The sequence below is a fragment of the Leucopleurus acutus genome (assembly GCF_964270905.1).
Source record: "Leucopleurus acutus genome assembly, chromosome: 21".
Taxonomy (NCBI): domain Eukaryota; kingdom Metazoa; phylum Chordata; class Mammalia; order Artiodactyla; family Delphinidae; genus Leucopleurus; species Leucopleurus acutus.
Window position 1 is genome coordinate 12,640,688 of NC_139163.1, and position 17,821 is coordinate 12,658,508.

The 17,821-nt window shown below is 46.4% G+C and overlaps 1 protein-coding gene across 1 annotated transcript in view; it reads right to left on the reverse strand.

Moving 5' to 3' along the window:
- ENPP6 (ectonucleotide pyrophosphatase/phosphodiesterase 6) overlaps positions 1–17,821 on the reverse strand; it is a gene marked incomplete at its 5' end in the record, with an annotated part of 88,854 nt that overhangs the window by 60,650 nt on the left and 10,383 nt on the right. The window lies entirely within an intron of this gene.

Consider the following 17,821-nt stretch of genomic DNA (forward strand, 5'->3'; position numbering starts at 1 on the left):
TCTGAGGTACACTGGGAGATTCCCAGGGGACATGGAAGGGGAGAGGTGGTGACTTCAGACACTCAGCGTACTGCACAAGTACCCAGGCCTTGGGGTCCACAGAGTCCACGTGGAACCCCAGTTCCATTAATCACCTGGCTGGTCGACTCGGGGGCCTCCCAATTTCCTCCTCTTTAAGATGAAGGAAACGTAACCCACGCACCTGCTAACTCTGCTTGCCCTCGTCTCTTGTTTTCACCCCACAGCAACTTTGAGGCAGAAATCGTCACGTCTATGCACACACTGGAAATAATCCACTCCCATGAAAGCATCAGTGAACAACGTACCCTTTACCGAGGGTTTCCTAACAATACACTGTGCGCAGCACTTACTCCGAAACCCCTGCGAGATACAATTTCCAAGTCTCTCTTCTCGGCCTCACAGTTCCCAGGACCCCACTCTCTCTCATCCCTCACCCTGCTCAGTTTTGGTTCCTGACTCCCTCCCACCCAGATCTGTCCCCTCGTCCCCTCGGCCTCTCAGTCCCTCTCCTTTGTCTTTGGCAAAAAGGTCTTCAGCTCATTCCAGTCCCAGTTTCCAAACCTGCAGACCCACACCCATCTCCCTGCTTCAGCAAACTAAAATCCACCCCCCTTCCCAATCAGCGAGGACTATAAACAACCTGTTCCTTTCTTCCTCTCACAGGGATGATAGAGAGAGAATTCATGTAAAAGAATCGCATGGTAATCCCTGAGTTGAGTTTGGGATTGACGTGTACACGCTGCTATTTTTAAAACAGATAACCAACAAGGACCTACTGTATAGCACAGGGCACTCTGCTCCATACTCTGTAATAATGTAAATAGAAAAAGAATTTGAAAAAGAATAGATACATCTACATGTATAACTGAATCACTTTGCTGTAAACCAGAAACTGACCCAACATTGTTAATCAACTCTACTCCAATATCAAATAAAAATTTAAAAAAATAACTCCTGAGTTAAAGGCAGCTGTGATTTTCATAGCAGCCCTGTTTTCTCCCTTCTACACCACTACTGAGTTGATGCCAAGGGTAAGTGACAGAAAAGCCCTAGGCTTGGGGCTACCTCTGCAGAAGAGGGCACTTTATCACACCACTGGGAGAAAGCAAAGCCAGTGCTGGAATGGGAATCTCTAAGTTGTTAACTTGTGGGCCAAAAATTAGGCACTCTCTCTAAATGGAAGCTCCACCAACTGCAAAGCTAGAGTTGAATTCTCATTCTGGAGTACTGAGAAGTAGGAGCCCACTTACATCAAATCTGGTCTGCATTCCCACCCCCAGTGGGGCAGTGCGTGTATGAGAACAGAACTAGAAGACCTGGGCCAGGTCTGCCATAAACCATCATGCCACACTAGCATCACTGTCCCTCCAGTGGCACAAGGTCAGGTGTCCACAAAAGTGGCAGGTTGTGTGTGGGTGGGATGGAGGAGAGGACAGGTATCAGGCCACAAAAGCCAGTACAAAACCATCTTATGAGCCGTGCACCATTGTTACCTCCACTGAACAGAGACTAGGAGAGGCTGAGTATCCCCAGTTCATGTAGTTGGTAAGGGGTAGAACCAGGAATCCGACTCCAGGACCAGCGCCCTTGGCTATAGACCAAGGCCTCGCCAAGCATCATCTTCACCATCACAGCCAGCAGGTACCAAATACTGAGTCTATGTCAAGTAGGATACAAGGGGCATCACCAGAATTCTTTTTAATCCTCACACCGACCCTAGGAAGAAGATACTACCATCATCCTCTTTTCACATGGGGGAGCAGATGGAAGCCCAGAGGAGTCAAGTGGTTTATTCAAGGTGACGAGGGGCCGCGAGAGAAGTTGTGTGCAGGTGTCTGACCTGGGGTGTAGCTCCTGAGTGCTGTGCCACGCTGCCTGTCCACCAGGCCACAGGGAGCACACCTCCCTCTGCCCTGAACTGCAGGCAGGAAGAACTGTGCTGAGGACCAGAGCTCTCGGTACCACTGGGTGGGGGCATGAGCTGTGAGTAATGAATGTTCTCAGGCTGGGGGTGAGGGGCCTAAGGAAAACCCTGTTAGAGTTGACTGAACCTTTTTCAAAGTGACTCAGTGGGAAATGTCATCATGAGAGTTAGCAGAGGATTGTGAGAGCATCGAAGCATGAACAACACATATCTGCATACCACCTTTGCTGCCCGGGCCCTGAAGGTGGTCACTGCGGGCGAGCATGTGGGCCAGAGATATCTGCATACCACCTTTGCTGCCCGGGCCCTGAAGGTGGCCACTGTGGGGGAGCGTGTGGGCCAGAGATATCTGTATACCACCTTTGCTGCCCGGGCCCTGAAGGTGGCCACTGCGGGCGAGCGTGTGGGCCAGAGATATCTGCATACCACCTTTGCTGCCCGGGCCCTGAAGGTGGCCACTGCGGGGGAGCGTGTGGGCCAGAGGAAGGGATCTGGGCCTTGGCCTTGAGAGACTCCGCCTTCAGCTACCTTCTGAGGCTCAGTTTTCTCATTTCTAAAGTGGGACTAAAAGAATCTCACCTCTTTGGACAAGATTAAGAAAAACTTAATATCCTTAATCCTTAAACTTAAGGACACAAGAGTCGATAAATATGAAAGTGTTTGAGAACCTTTTGGAAGAAAGATGCTACATCCACGTGGCGTGGTGTCTGGGTGTACTGTGCGCACGCCATGCTTGGATGTGTTATTGCACCGAGGGACTTTTTGCTTCCTATTAGTATTAAACCAGATTGTCAGACTAATGGGACATAACAAGAATATCTGATTCTGTTAGGCAGATATTGAGCATGTAGAAATAACTGAATAGCTTTTAATTTTAGAATTCCAGCTGTTGCACAGCCAACGAAACAGATTAAACTCGAATATTCTGAGCATAGATACTTTGCACCATTGACAGGCAGGTGAGTAACACTGACGTGAATGCCCTGGAGGACTCTCCCTCTACAATATAAGTACAATACACAATATAACTAGATCCTGGATAAAATACACACACACACACACACACACACACACACACACACTTGTGTGTGTGTGAGTTTGAAATATTGCTAAGCTCACAATTGGTCCCAGGTCAGTAGTGTCCCTTCTTTCCTAGAAATGCAAACGAATATCTTCCTTCAAGGAAAGTTCCAATTTAAGCCCTCAGATTTCCCATAGACTAAGTTCAATCAAATACGAATTTTTTTTAAAAAAAGGCCAAACACACAGAGAAATAAATCGTGTGGCTCAGGCAAGTAGTTCTCAGCTAGTGTCCCTTGCCTTCCTTCCACAGCGAAAAATCATTGCTGGGACACAATAGCCCAGCCAGCCATGCTAGTTTCCAGCCACCCTTGCATCTAGGTGGAGCCACGACCCGTGCTTTGGTCAACAGAAAGAAGGCAGAAGTGGCAGGTTCCACTTCCAGGCCCGGCCCACAGAGACCACCTCTGGGATGCTCTATGGGCTCCCCTGTCCACGAGCTGAATGGTGGTGGTGCTCAGGGTGATCTTGGAGGCCACGTGTTGAACATGGCAGAGCCTTCCTCAGCCAGGGTCCAGGGACCTTTCAGGAATGACAGCACAGAGCAAAGTCCCACCTCAATCTACCAACTTGATGTTCTGGAAATAAGAAAAAAAGATCCAGAGTGTCCAGGCACTGCGAGTTTGGAGTTTAAGTGTGCAGGAGCTGAATCTACCTTAACTAATCCGTCCCTGTGAGAGTCAGCAGAAACAAGAAACCACAAATTGAGCACCAAGGGCTTTAGAGTTTGGAATTATCATATTTAGAATATGAAATAAGCCTTATGACATGTTTAAGGAAACAAAAGAGACTCAAAATTATCGAAGGGCAAAAGACTATCAAAAATAAACAGGCAGGATTAAGAAGGAATCAAACAGCACTTTGGACATTAAAAATATAATCATTTGAATTAAAATTTGGTGGCAAGCTAAATAGCAGAATAAACACAGCTGAAAAGATAGTGAAATGGAAGACATAAATGAATGACCCAGAGGAAAGAGAGTAAAGAGAAAGAGATTAAAATATGAAAGAAAGACTGTGGTGGGCTGAGTGGTGGCTCCTCAAAAGATACGTCCACTCAGAGCCTGTGGATGTGACTGTATTTGGGGAAAGCTTCTTTACAAGTGAAACTAAGGATCTTGAGATGAGATCATCCTAGATTATCCAAGTGTCCTTATAAGAAGAGGAGACCCAGACACACAAAATGGAGAAGGCCGTGTGGAGACAGAGGCAGAGAGCAGAGTGATGAATCTACAAGTCAAGAACACTGAGGAATTCTGGCAGCACCAGCAGCTGGGGGAGAAGCACGGAACACGCTCCCTCAGAGGCTCTAGAAGGAACCAACCCTGTCAACGTCTTGATTTTGGACTTTTGGCCTCTCGAACTGTGAGAGAAAGAAGTTCTGTTGTTTTAAGCCACCTAGTTTGTGGCAATTTGTTATAGCAGCCCTGGGAAACTAAGACAAAGGCTAAGAGATAAGGAGAATTAGAATGAGAGGTTCTATGTTACATCTAGTAAGAGACTCAGAAGGAAGAAGAGGGAGAGTGGAGGAAGGGCAACATTATAAGACATAATAACTGATACTTTCCCAAACTGATGAAATACACAAATCCTTAGATAAGTAATCCAACACATCAAAAAGCAGGTTAGGGCTTCCCTGGTGGCGCAGTGGTTGGGAGTCCGCCTGCCGATGCAGGAGACGCGGGTTCGTGCCCTGGTCTGGGAAGATCCCCCATGCCGCGGAGCGGCTGAGCCCGTGAGCCATGGCCACTGAGCCTGCACATCCGGAGCCTGTGCTCCGCAACGGGGGAGGATACAACAGTGAGAGGCCCGCGTACCGCAAAAAAAAAAAAAAAAAAAAAAAAGCAGGTTAAATTGTAATACCAAAATTCATACCAAAACAAACGTAGTGAGAATGCTGAACACCCGCTTCTTCACGGTACATACCTGGGAGTAGAATTACTGGGTCGCGGGTAGTATTTTCCCAGGACAGTTCTGGTTTACACCTGTTGTTCCTGATTCTTAGCCCCTTTTTCATTTTCAAAAGTGTCCTGATTTGCACAGATTTTGAATGTCACCAAATCCCCCCATAGAGACAAACAGAGCAACACAAACATCCCATGGACAACATCTATGACAAAACTAAGTGACAAATTCTCCCTGTGAAGCTTTAGGTAAAAGCCTGTGGGAACAACCCACCCAAGGCTACCAAGAGCCACCTGATGTCAGCATCCATGCAGGGCAGCAGAGGGAGAGCTGCGGGGACCCTCTTCTGGAACTGTACGGACACCTTAGACCTTTTTACACTTGTCCCCCTGTCCTAACTTGCATGACCCCTTGTCCTAATTTGGATTTTGAAAAATGTAGTATTCTTGCCAAAAAAAGTTTAATGAATCTAACCATGAAGAAAAATCAGACAAATCTAAAATGCAGCCAGTTTACCACATAACTGTCTGGGCTTTTCAAGTATGTCAACATGGTGGAAGTCCAAATGAAACAAAAAGGCAAGGATGCCACTCTTAATGGAGAGCAAAGAAACATGGCAACTGAATGGACTGCTTGACACTTGATTAGATTTTTATTTCAGAAAAGGTTATAAAAGATATTTTGTTGGCAATTGAGAAAATCTGAAAATAACTGTCGTCATATGTGAGAATATTCTAGACATGCCGCATTATTTGCGGAGTGGGGGAGATGAAGTGTCATGATGTCAGCAATTGACTTTCAACTGGTTCAGCAAGCACAAAAAACAAAATAAAACAGAAACCTGCATTTCTCAAGTGAGAATAAAAGCAAACATGCCAAATGTTAACAATTAGAGAATCACAGCACACGGATACTCATAATACTATTTCAGCGTTTTTGTAGCTTTAAGATTTTTTTTTTATTATTATAAAAGCTTGGGAGATATCCATATGATGGAATACTACTCAGCAATAAAAAGGAGCACACTACGGACACGCCAACAGGTGAATGAGCCTCAAAAATACTACGCTCAGTAAAAGAAGCAAGACCCAAGGGACCACATGTTGAATGACTCCATTTATGTGAAATATCCATGAAAGGCAAAGTTAAAAACACATAAAGTAGATTAGTGGTTCCCTGGGGCACAAGTGGTGACAAATGGGAACTACCAATAAATGTGCATGAGGGGTAACACCTCACGAGGGATGAGACCACCGAGATGAGAAGAGAGAACAAGCAAAGACCAGAGGACAAGAACCAAGCTCCTCTTGGCGCCTCCGTGTGAAGGGCTGGCAAAAGAGAAGTCAGTGGAAGTTACTAGAAGGGGAGATTGAGAGGAGGATGGAAACTTGGGACCCAATAAAGAGACAGTCTGTAGAAGGCAGGGATGGTCAAAAGGTAAAATTCCACAGAGAGAGGTTGAAAGATGGCATTGGATGTTGCTATTAGAAGGTCTTGGGTGAACTTAGGAAGAGCAGTGGTGGTAGAAGGATGACATCAAAAGTTAGACTGCCCTTCACACATCTGCGTGACCCTGCTTCCACCCTCACCCTCGCTGGTCCCTGTTCTCTGCCCCAGTAGCCAGAGGGATTTTCTAAGATGAGAGTTATATCACACCACCCCTCTACTCAAAACCCTCCAGTGCCTTTCTCTGCACTCAGATAAGGTCCAGAGTCTGCAAGACCTCCAGGGACCTGATGTGGCCCTGTGTTAGCTCAGGCCCTTCGGGAAGGAGACACTGAGAGAAGATTAGACATGCATGAAGTTTACTGAGGGAAGCAGCTGTTACAGATGAAGAGGAAGAAGCAGGAGCAGGCGGGAGAATCCTCCACCTGTGAAGGTCTGACATTTGCGAAAGGAGGTGGAGAAGGAAGGGGCTGGGAAGAAAGGGCCTCTGCAAATGTAAGAAAGTTTGGCCAGATTGATGGCGGTCCTTCAGCCAAAGTCACCCATCAGAGGAATGCGCAAAGGTAGGACCCCGGCCTTGCTCGGTCATTGGCTAGGATCAGCCTGGGAGAAGTGGGGCTTCGGCACCAGCACAGTGGTGGGCCCAGCGGGCAGCAGGGGAACCATGGGTTAACCAGGCTCCCCGCAGCTGGACATCGGAGCCGAGCATTTCTGCGGCAGCCACACCACTTGTTAGGTCCCAGGCCTCGTCTGCCACTCTCCCCATCACTCACTTTTGTTGTGGCTACCCTGGCTCTTTGCTGTCCCTCCAAGATCCCGAGCATGTGCCTGCCTCTGAGCTTTCATCCCTGCTGTCCCCTCATCTGGAACTCTTTGCTGTCACATATCTATGTGGCCAGCCCCCTTACTCGCTTCAGGTCTTTGCTTGAATTCTATCTTATCAGAGAGGCGTTTGCAGACCACTCTATATAAAATGGCATTCTCCGCGTTCTCGGAGCCCTTAACCTTTTTCACTTTTTCCATAGAATTTTTTACTACATGACATTATTTGTTTATTTGTCTGTGGCACTTCACAGGAATATCAGTTCCATGAGGGTGGAAACTCTGGCCTGTTTTGTGCATGTGTATCTCCAGTACCTAGAACAGTGTACCTCTGGGCTCACGAAAGGCACTGGATGCTTTTTTTTTTTTTTTTTTTGGGTTCGCGGGCCTCTCACTATTGTGGCCTCTCCCGTTGCGGAGCACAGGCTCCGGACGCGCTGGCTCAGCGGCCATGGCTCACGGGCCCAGCCGCTCCGCGGCATGTGGGATCCTCCCGGACCGGGGCACGAACCCGTGTCCCCTGCATCGGCAGGCGGACTCTCAACCACTGTGCCACCAGGGAAGCCCACTGGATGCTTTTTGAGTAAAAAATAAATGAAAGATGAACACCTCTCATGTCCACATAGCAAGCAGTCTGGGAATATTTATGTAATGGATGAATGAGTCAGGCACTGTTCCAGGAGCTGGGGATACAGCAGTGAACAAGACTCCCCACTATCACAGAGTATACATTCTTTAATAAAAATAAAAGACTGATTATTGGATGCTAGAATGTAATAGATCATTTATGGGAGCAGAGGTATCTTGTCGTAAGTCTCTCTGAGCTAACATTAAAGGCACATGCTCTCATAGGAGCCTACCCCAGGAAAGAATGTAACATGGCCATGGGTTGAACAAGCCCAGTGGTCTTTGCTTTCATTCTCATGTTTACATTTCAATTCCAGAAGTCAAGCATTGGTTTTCACTGTGCCTGAAGCATTTCCTCGTGGTGTCTCCTTGTGAAAACGTTAACTGAGCCCAGCTGCAGTGGGGAGATTGCGCAAAGTGAACATTTTCTTAAAATACCAACCCTATTCTAGTTAACAAAATCAAACATCATTCAAGATTTTTGCTCCAAGTAAAGAAGGTGATTTCTTCACCAACTGCCGTTTCTACTCCTCCCAATATTATCTGAAGATCTGGAAACCTATGTTCGATTTGTGTCATCGTGGGCACGTGATGAGAAGCTTCCATCCTGAAGCCACACCTTGGCCTGACCACTCTATGTTTGCTGGTGGTCGCTAGGAGTCCCCTCCGTGGTAGCACAGGCGGGCATCTCTTGTAAGATGTAGAGGGAATTCAAGAGAAGCCACCTGTGAAAAGTGATGTCGAGTAGCTCCAGAGGTTGGAAAATTTAGGAACAATTTAGCTTCAGGGAGAAGCAATTCTGATGAGAAAAGATTCAGGAGAATGTATTACCAATTAAATGGTGGAGACATTTCAAAATAAAGACATCAAACCGCAATTGTGAGATTCATTAGTAATCCACTGGGCCCACTGACAGGGCCATTTTTGCATTTTATTTGTTTCCTTATGTGACAGAGTAGGTACTGATACCATGTGGAAGTCAACATCTGGTCTTATTAACACTTGACTTGAAACTGAATCCACCTAGAAAGACTGATAGGAATCGAAATGACAGGTAAGGTGCTTAAGCAAGCGAATGTATTTGCCATTCTTTTAAAACACTTCATTTCCTGGATTTTCCATCTGTGACCCACCAGGGCGGCCACTCAGCCTGTCAGGCTGTTTCAGAGGTTTGGAACCTAGCAGCTCTGTGTGCCTGGTGGGCCAGCAGGCCCTGTGCGGGGAAAGTGGATTGGAGTTGGTATGGTAAACAGTTCCTCCTGGCTACACCAGAGTATTCTTCCCTCGCCGTCCTCCTTTCCCTGCCACGGCTCTACATGGGGGTTATTCCAGTGAAACAGAGGGGGATGGAGTCCATTAGGTTTTTCCCAAAAAAGAATTAAACTTTGTTCCTCAGGTAAACTGGTAGTGAAGGATGTGATTTTACGTAGAAATTTCTGGCCTAGGCTTCTAATCCCCCAAATCCTACCTCAAGCCAGGCCATTTTCCCCCTTTTAAAAATCATAACTCTGAAACTTAACAGGGCGAGGCGTGGGGGGCAAAAACTACATTCCTGCTTTGAAAAATAAATGTATGGTCGTCTGGCTTCAAATGCTAACCGCAGCCGCAGTGCCCTTTCAGTTCAGTAGCGACGCAGTGAAGAGGGGCATGGATCAGCTAACAACACACTGCCCTCCCCGTGACGTGAGCCAAGGTCAGAAGGTTCGGGGGAAGCAGAGCAGAAGTGGTCACGACAACAGATAAGAAAGAGGACCTTGGGCTTCCCTGGTGGCGCAGTGGTTGGGAGTCCGCCTGCCGATGCAGGGGACGCGGGTTTGTGCCCCGGTCCGGGAAGATCCCACATGTCGCGGAGCGGCTGGGCCCGTGAGCTGTGGCCGCTGAGCCTGAGCGTCCGGAACCTGTGCTCCGCAACGGGAGAGGCCACAACAGTGGGAGGCCCGCGTACCGCAAAAAAATAAAATAAAATAAAGAAAGAAGACCTTGCCACAGCATTTGAACTCACTCCTCGGAGCCCTAAACCCCTTCATTTTTTTCAGAAGAGCAACTCGAAACCAGAAAAACTTTGAGGCCAGCGGGTTTAGAAATCACCATAGCCGGACTTGAACCAACATCTCTTGCTTCTAATCCATGGCCCTTCTCACGCAGACACCATCAAGAGACAGGGAGGAAGTGATGAGGCCAAGCCCAGATCGGCACACGAACACAGAGAGGAAGGGGGCTCACGTGAGGGGAGAAGTGGTCAGAGTCTGGCCGTGACCTGAAAAACTATAAACTATGGCGAAGTCAAATACAAGGTAATCTTGTTTGGGCAGAAGCACTCTCTTTTTATTTCACGTTATTAAGAAATTCATATTCTCCTGCTGACCACAAAACCACCTGGAGGTGGAAGCTGGGCAAACAGGATACCTTCTACCTCACACCATGTCGCCCGAGGGGACTGCTGTTTCTGAGAACTGTCCCAGACTCTCAGTTATAAATGGCTTAAACTCCCAAACCTAAAATCTCTTGGGAATGAGATTGAAGTTGTTTTAAGCCACCAGAGCTCTGGATTACTCACCAATTTGGAATTTAGTGAAGAGGTAAACCATAGGAGTTTTAAATTGGGTCTCTACTTGCCTCTTAAAATATTTGACAGAGTTTGCAAAATACTTAATTATACCCATTTCTGCTTTGCATTCCTAAAACCTGTCCTGGGTCGGGTATGGATTGGGGCTGAGGAGAGTCGTAAGGCAATGTCTGACGCAATCTTTGCCACGTCCATTTGGATTTTCCATCTGCTGTGAAACTAAAAAGGTCCCCCTTGATGACCTAGCAGCAGGGACTGCCTTTCTGTAAGGAGTGAGGGGTGGAATGGGGCAGAGAATAGCTTAAAAGGAAACTGGCTGAGTATTTAGGATAAAGCAGCTTCCAACTAATTTTAAAACAAACACAAAGAGACACTTAACGGAGCTCCTGCTAAGTGTGAGGGTAGATGAGACACTTGAGTGGGAGGGTCCTGCCCTCACCGGGACCACCATGCCCTCCCAGGCCCCCAGAATCAAGTGTACTTACATGCAGCTAGTCCGAAGCAGCGCCTCGGTGGCCTGGGTCAGTGTCCCAGATGGGGCTTATCAAAAGAAGCCTGTTTAAACCATTCCTCACAACTGTTCAGCCATGGCCATTTGAGATAAGTAGCTAAGTGTCTGAGGTTGAATCCTCTCTTTTGTACTCAACCCCAGAAGCGCTTATTGTTCATATTGTCCATTGAGACACACAAAAGAGGGTTTAAAAACAGAGTTGTCCGTGAGGTTGCCTAGTCTGGAAGAAGCTTGGAAGGGCCGTGACACATGCACTGTGGAGTCTGTGTGTACAGGCGAGTGTCATGTGCGTAATGCAGCTACAAGGTCACTGTCTGAGGGACGGACACTTAGATGGCCACACAGGACAGTGCTGCGCTGAGAGCCACTTCTTTGAAGGCGGGAAGTCCTAACAAGAGCACAGGATTTTGTACTCACAGTCCTGCCATCCTGGGGCTCTGTGAGCTTGAATGAGTAAGTTAAGAGCTCACACATAAAAAGAAACGAAATTGAGTTATTTGTAGTGAGGTGGATGGACCTAGAGTCTGTCCTACAGAGTGAAGTAAGTCAGAAAGAGAAAAACAAATACCGTATGCTAACACATATATATGGAATCCAAGAGAAAAAAAAACATGTCATGAAGAACCTAGGGGTAGGACGGCACTAAAGACACAGACCTACTAGAGAATGGACTTGAGGATATGGGGACGGGAAAGGGTAAGCTGGGACGAAGTGAGAGAGTGGCATGGACATATATACACTACCAAACGTAAAATAGATAGCTAGTGGGAAGCAGCCGCATAGCACAGGGAGATCAACTCGGTGCTTTGTGACCACCTAGAGGGGTGGGATAGGGAGGGAGGGAGGGAGATGCAAGAGGGAGGGGATATGGGGATATATGTATATGTATAGCTGATTCACTCTGTTATAAAGCAGAAACTAACACAACAATGTAAAGCAATTATACTCCAATAAAGATGTTAAAATAAATAAAAATAAGGACATCCAAAAATAAATAATCAAAATTAAAATTAAAAGAAATTTTTAAAAAAGAGCTCACAACCTCGGTTTCCTCATCTATAAAACCAGTATAGGGCTTCCCTGGTGGCGCAGTGGTTGAGAGTCTGCCTGCCGATGCAGGGGACACGGGTTCGTGCCCCAGTCCGGGAGGATCCCACATGCCGCGGAGCGGCTGGGCCCATGAGCCATGGTCACTGGGCCTGCGCGTCTAGAGCCTGTGCTTCACAACGGGAAAGGCCACAGCAGTGAGAGGCCCATGTACCGCAAAAAGAAAAAACAAAAACCAGGATAACTATGCCCACCTTACATGGTTTCCTGAGGACTGACTGAAACACTATCTGAAAGCACCTGGGACTAGGTGCTTTAGACACATGGATGTAGGAATCCTGCAGACGTTTGGGAAATGTACATCCTGTTCCCTCTTGACTAAATCTGGTGGCTGTAACAAAGGAGGACAATAGGAGTGCTGCAGAGACAGAGGCCTCCATCGTCCTCGCAGACTCTGACTCCACCAACCAGAGGCTGCATGGTGAAGATGCTGAGTGATGGACTGGGCTGGGGGAATGCAGAGGTCCTCGTTCTGGTCCTGGTTTATCCACTTCCTGGCTAGGTGACCTCACACAAACTGCATACCCTCCCCAGACTTGAGCTCTCAAATCTGCAGATTTGCCCTTACATAACTCCCAAGGTGATTATAAAGATCGTCTGAAGTTATCAACATTAGAAAGGAAGAAGTAACTGTTTTTATTTGCAGGAAACATGATCTTGTAGATTCTTGTGATGCAGAGAATCCACATAATTCTATCAGAACTAATAAAGAAATTCAGCAAAGCAAGATGCAAGATCAACACCCAGAAATCAGTTGAGTTTTCATACACCACAAATAACATCAAAAAATAAAATGCCTAGAAGTATTTTAAAAGAAGTGCAAGACTTGTGCACTGAAAATTATAAAGCAGTGTGGAAAGAATTTGGAACCTGAATAAGTGGACGTCTCATGTTTATGGATCAAAAGACTTAATATTGTTAAGTTAGCAATATTTCCTAAATTGTTCTATAGATTCAACACAGCACCTAACAAAATCCTACCTGGATTTTTTTTCCAGAAGTTGAAAAGCTCATCCTAAAACTTATTTGGAAATACAAGTGACTCAGAATAGCCAAAACCATCTTCAAAAAGAAGTAAGAAGTGGGAAGACTTACACACCCCTATTTCAAAACTCACTGCAAAGCTACAGCAATTGTGATAGTGTGGTCCTGGCATAAGGATGGACATAGGAAGTAAAACTGAGAGCCCAGGAATAAACTCTAACATTCATGGTCAGTTGATTTCCTACAAAAATATCAAGAAAGGAATAGTTTTTTCAACAAATGGTGCCAGAGCAACTACCTCACACCATACACAAAAATTAGCTCAAAATGTATTGCAGAACTAGATGTAAGAACTAAAAGTATAAAACTCGCAGAAGAAAACACAGGAGTAAATCTTCATGACGTTGGATCAGTCAATTATTTCTTAGATATGACACAAAAAATACACAAAGAAAAGACTGAGATATTGGACTACATCAACATTAAATGCTTTTGTACTTCAAGACACTTCGGGAAAGTGATGACAACCCTCCGCCTGCGAGAAAAATGCTTTCAAATCATATACTCGATAAGAAATATATATCCAAAATATATAAAGAACTCCCAAAACTGATAATAAAAAGACAACCCAATTTTTAAAAATGGATAATAGAATTTGAGTAGACATTTTTCCAAAGAAGTTATCAAATAGCCAATAAGAACATGATGTTAAGCATCTTAGTTCTTAGGGAAATGTAAATCAAAACCACAATGAAATACCCTGTCACTCCCACTCGAATGGCTATAGTAAAAAAGGAAAGACAATGACAAGTGTTACTGAGGATGTAGAAAAATGGGAACCGTCATACAGTGGGAATATAAAATGGTGCAGCCACTTTGGAAAACAGTTTGGCAATTTTCCATGTTAAAGGTAGCATTACCATATGACCCAGCAAGTTCATGCCTAGGTATCTACCCAGGAGGAATGACGACGTATGTCCACACAAAGGCTTGTACACGAATGCTCATAGCAGCCTTATTCATGATAGCTGAAAAGTGGAAATGGCCCAAATGTTCATCAGCTGGTGAATGAATAAACAAAGTGTGGCCTATCCATACAATGGAACGTTTTCTGCCAGTAAAAGGAAATGATGTACTAATACAACACGGATGAACCTCAGAAGCATTGTGCTGCGTGAAAGAAGCCAAATACAAAAGAACACATGGTTCCATTTATATGAAATGTCCAGAAAGGGCAAATCTTTAGAGAAAGAAAGAAGATTAGTGGTTACCTAGGGCTGGAGGTGAGAATGGAGAGCAACTACCCGGCCCAAGTTTTCCTTTTGGGATGATGGAAATATTCTAAAATTATATTGTGGTGATAGTTGCACACCTCTGTAAACATACTAAAAGTCATTGAGTTGTACACTTACAATGGATAGATTTTATGGTATGTAAGTTATACCTCAATAAATCTATTAATAATTTTAAAAGATCACTTGAGAGCACAACTATAGAGATCCACATATAGGACCTCATTAGCATATCAACACTAAGTTACATCCCTCAGATTCCCAGCTACACAGTCGAATACCAGCCCCCAAGTCCTCCAAATGCAGGCTTTGCCTACAAAGTCTTGTCCAGACTTTCCATCTCCCTACTGGTCTCCAAACCCTGCTGCTACATGCAAAGCCCCTTTTTTGTTTCTTCTTTTTAATTTTTCTGTTTGATAATACTGTCCATCTCCTATAGAAACTTCTTCTTTCCTTGATTACTCTGACCTTATTTGACTCCTGATTTCCATTTGAGGTCTTTGCTAGAATGTTCTGTGATAGGTCTTTACTTCTTCCTTGTCTCCTTTCCTGTCTCTTCTTCTATGTCGTGCTCCCTAAACGTAAGAAGGTCCCCCAAGGTTTCATCTTGATCTCTTTCCCTTCTCTTGACACAATCCTCCCAAGGAGCCTCATCTACTCACATAATTCCCACCTCTATGAGGACAACTCTGAAATCTGTATCTCCAGCCTTCATGGCTAGTAAAGAAATCACCACCCAGGTGTCTTGCAAGTGCCCAAAGTATGAGACTTAGATACTGTATTGATATATTTTATTGAAACATTAGCCAGTATATTCCCTTCCATCGTGTTTCAAGTAGGTGTCCAGTCCCTTTTGTCTCTGGAGAGCTGATATTACCTGCTGGACACACTCCTTCCTTTGGGACTTTTTATCATCTCAAACTGACCTCATTTAAACACACGGTGAACATGACTTTAAAGGGGAAGGAAGGAAGGAAGGCATATATGCCTTGAGGGAAGCAAGGAAGACAGGAAAACAGGATGGGCTACATAATTCTGGGGACTTGACTCCCAGGCTCCTTCATTCTCACCTTGGATTTGGATGGCCACTCCCAAACCCATACTACTCAGAAATGTCAGAGTAATCATCTCAAAGCCCACTTCTGCTCTCCAAACACTCCCCGTTAATCCCGCCTCTGCCCCTCGACTTGAGCAACGCCATTCACCCTCTCGGCCCTTCTGCCAGGTTTCAACCTGCCCAAATCCTTCAGGCTTCACTCAAACAGCGTCACCTCAGCAAACCGTCCCTCTTCACCACACACCCTTAGAAATGGTCCCCGCATACCCTGTGCCTATTCTGTCCTTATTCTGTCCTGGCCTATGACTATTTCTTTCTGCACATACTGAGCTGCTCAGCTTAACTGCAAGCTCATCCAAGACAGAGGCCATGTCCCTTCAGAACAGCACCTCTCACCTAGGAAATGATCATACATCCCCGCATAGGGAACAATCATACACAAATGTACTTTATGAACATACGTCAACATTACATGCTGTTGTAATTACCAAATTCTGTGGTTCAGACAGTAAGGGGTAAAGGAGCCAGCAAATGGATGAAAATGAGATCTCAGAGCACCATCCAGCTCTGAGATGTTACTATCTCTGGGTCAAGGCCTTGTAGAGGGGGGACATCTTATTTTGGCTTCAAAGAACAAGATGGGTGGAGGGAAGCAGGGTCCGGGCTGGGGTGGAGGCTTGGGGGTTCCAAGGAGGATGGGAGTAGAGCGCTTCCAGAAGTAATAAGTAGTATAAGCAGAGGGAAGGACTGGGCGTTCTCAGAGAGGCCTCCAACCAAAACAGGGAGGTAAAGAGGTCATTCTGCAAAATTCCATTCCCACAGGGGTTCCACAACCGGCCAACAGAACCCTGATGATCCCTGTGTTTGAAGGGCAGGAATCAGTCTGTTTCCACTGATGGAAGCTCCTGAGGTGAGATTCACCACACAGCTGGCTAGTCAGTTCAAAAGGCGAGTCAAACAGGTGGCTGAGAATTGAGTAAATAAAGGCATTTTTGTTTCCATTTGATTATTTTAGCTTTTAGCAGCTGTTAACACAGTCTGAGAGTGAAGTCTTTGGACTGTGACTCTCTTATCTGTTCCATCAGAACTTGGTGAGGTCATGTAAGGCTTGTGAAGGACAGCAGCCAGCCCCCGATGACCAGCCAAGGCCTGGGAAGGGGTGGGGGCGGAATGGCTGAGCTGAGTCTAAGCACCCTCCGCCCCCAACACACACAATCTTCTAGGCGCTTCCACTACCTTCCTGACTGGATCTTTGATGAAATCTACACACAAAGCTCCTTCGAATCCCGTCTCCACTTCAGCTTACACGTCTCGGGAGGCAGCGAGGAGGGTGAGAAAATAGCAAAAGCAAACCAAGCAGGCGAGCCCGGCCGGGGAAGAGCGGCGCGCCCAGGGAGCACAGGCAAAGTGGCCGGCGGGGCCAACAGGCAGGAAGGGCTGGGAAGGGCTCCTCGGCTTCCATCCCTGCACATTCGAGGGAGGCCAGACTCTGGCCTGACTCACAGGCCTGTGCTTGGTGAGGTTCTGCCCTTATACAGACGCTGGAGCCGAATCTTACGCCCCAGTCTCTGTTCTGCACAGTGAGACAAATGAATGCACTAGCATTCCTAAAGCATCTTCTGCTTTTCGCATTTTGTAATTCTGAATGTCTCTGGGGGAAACTTTGGATTGGGATGTAGTGGGTTTTGTTACATAGTTCCAAGCTCATTCATACAGTTTTAGCGTTCTGTTTTACACCGACAAATGCACACTAAAATGGACTATGAAAGTCACACACAGAAACGTACAGGGAGGGGTGTCATGTTTTGGTGTGAGGCCAGCTGGCTAAGCTGTGGGGAAATGGGCCAGACTGGGAGTAACCAGAACCTGGAATTAGATCCACCCACAGAGCCCAGCAAAACCGGGAGAGCCTTGGGTGCTGGGAGGTCCAGGACAACAGGCTGAATGTGGCAGGGGTGCTCGTTTGGACCTGGGAAGGAGAAGCACAGCCCACGTGAGGATGAAGGACGGGACTCAGAAGCCTACAGAGTACGGCCAGAGGAATCCAGAATCCAGTGTCGACACAGCAGTTTGTTAGAAAATAGTGGGACCTCAGCTGATGAGGTTCAGCGCCAAAACTCCGGAGACTTAGAAGACAGATAAATACTATAAGGTTTCCACCATGGGATCGAATGCAAGCCTCGCTCCTGGCACCGAACCAAAGAAGTGCAACAGACATGAATCAACTGTCTCTTCTGACCAAGCTCTGGGCCCAGATGCTTTGACTGCCCATGTTCCACTACACTCGCTGTGAGTGAGGTAGACCAGCAGCAGGGTAGATTGCCATGCAGATGGCCTGGCCTACAGTCGGCGGAAGGCCTTCAGAGGCTGGACCCAAGGTGGGCTCTGGTCGACTGTCTCCAGTCCCCGGAGGGAAGCCCCTGACTCCCTGCCCACGCTCTTTCTGCTCGAGCAGGGCTTGCCAACCTGCTGCCCCTCA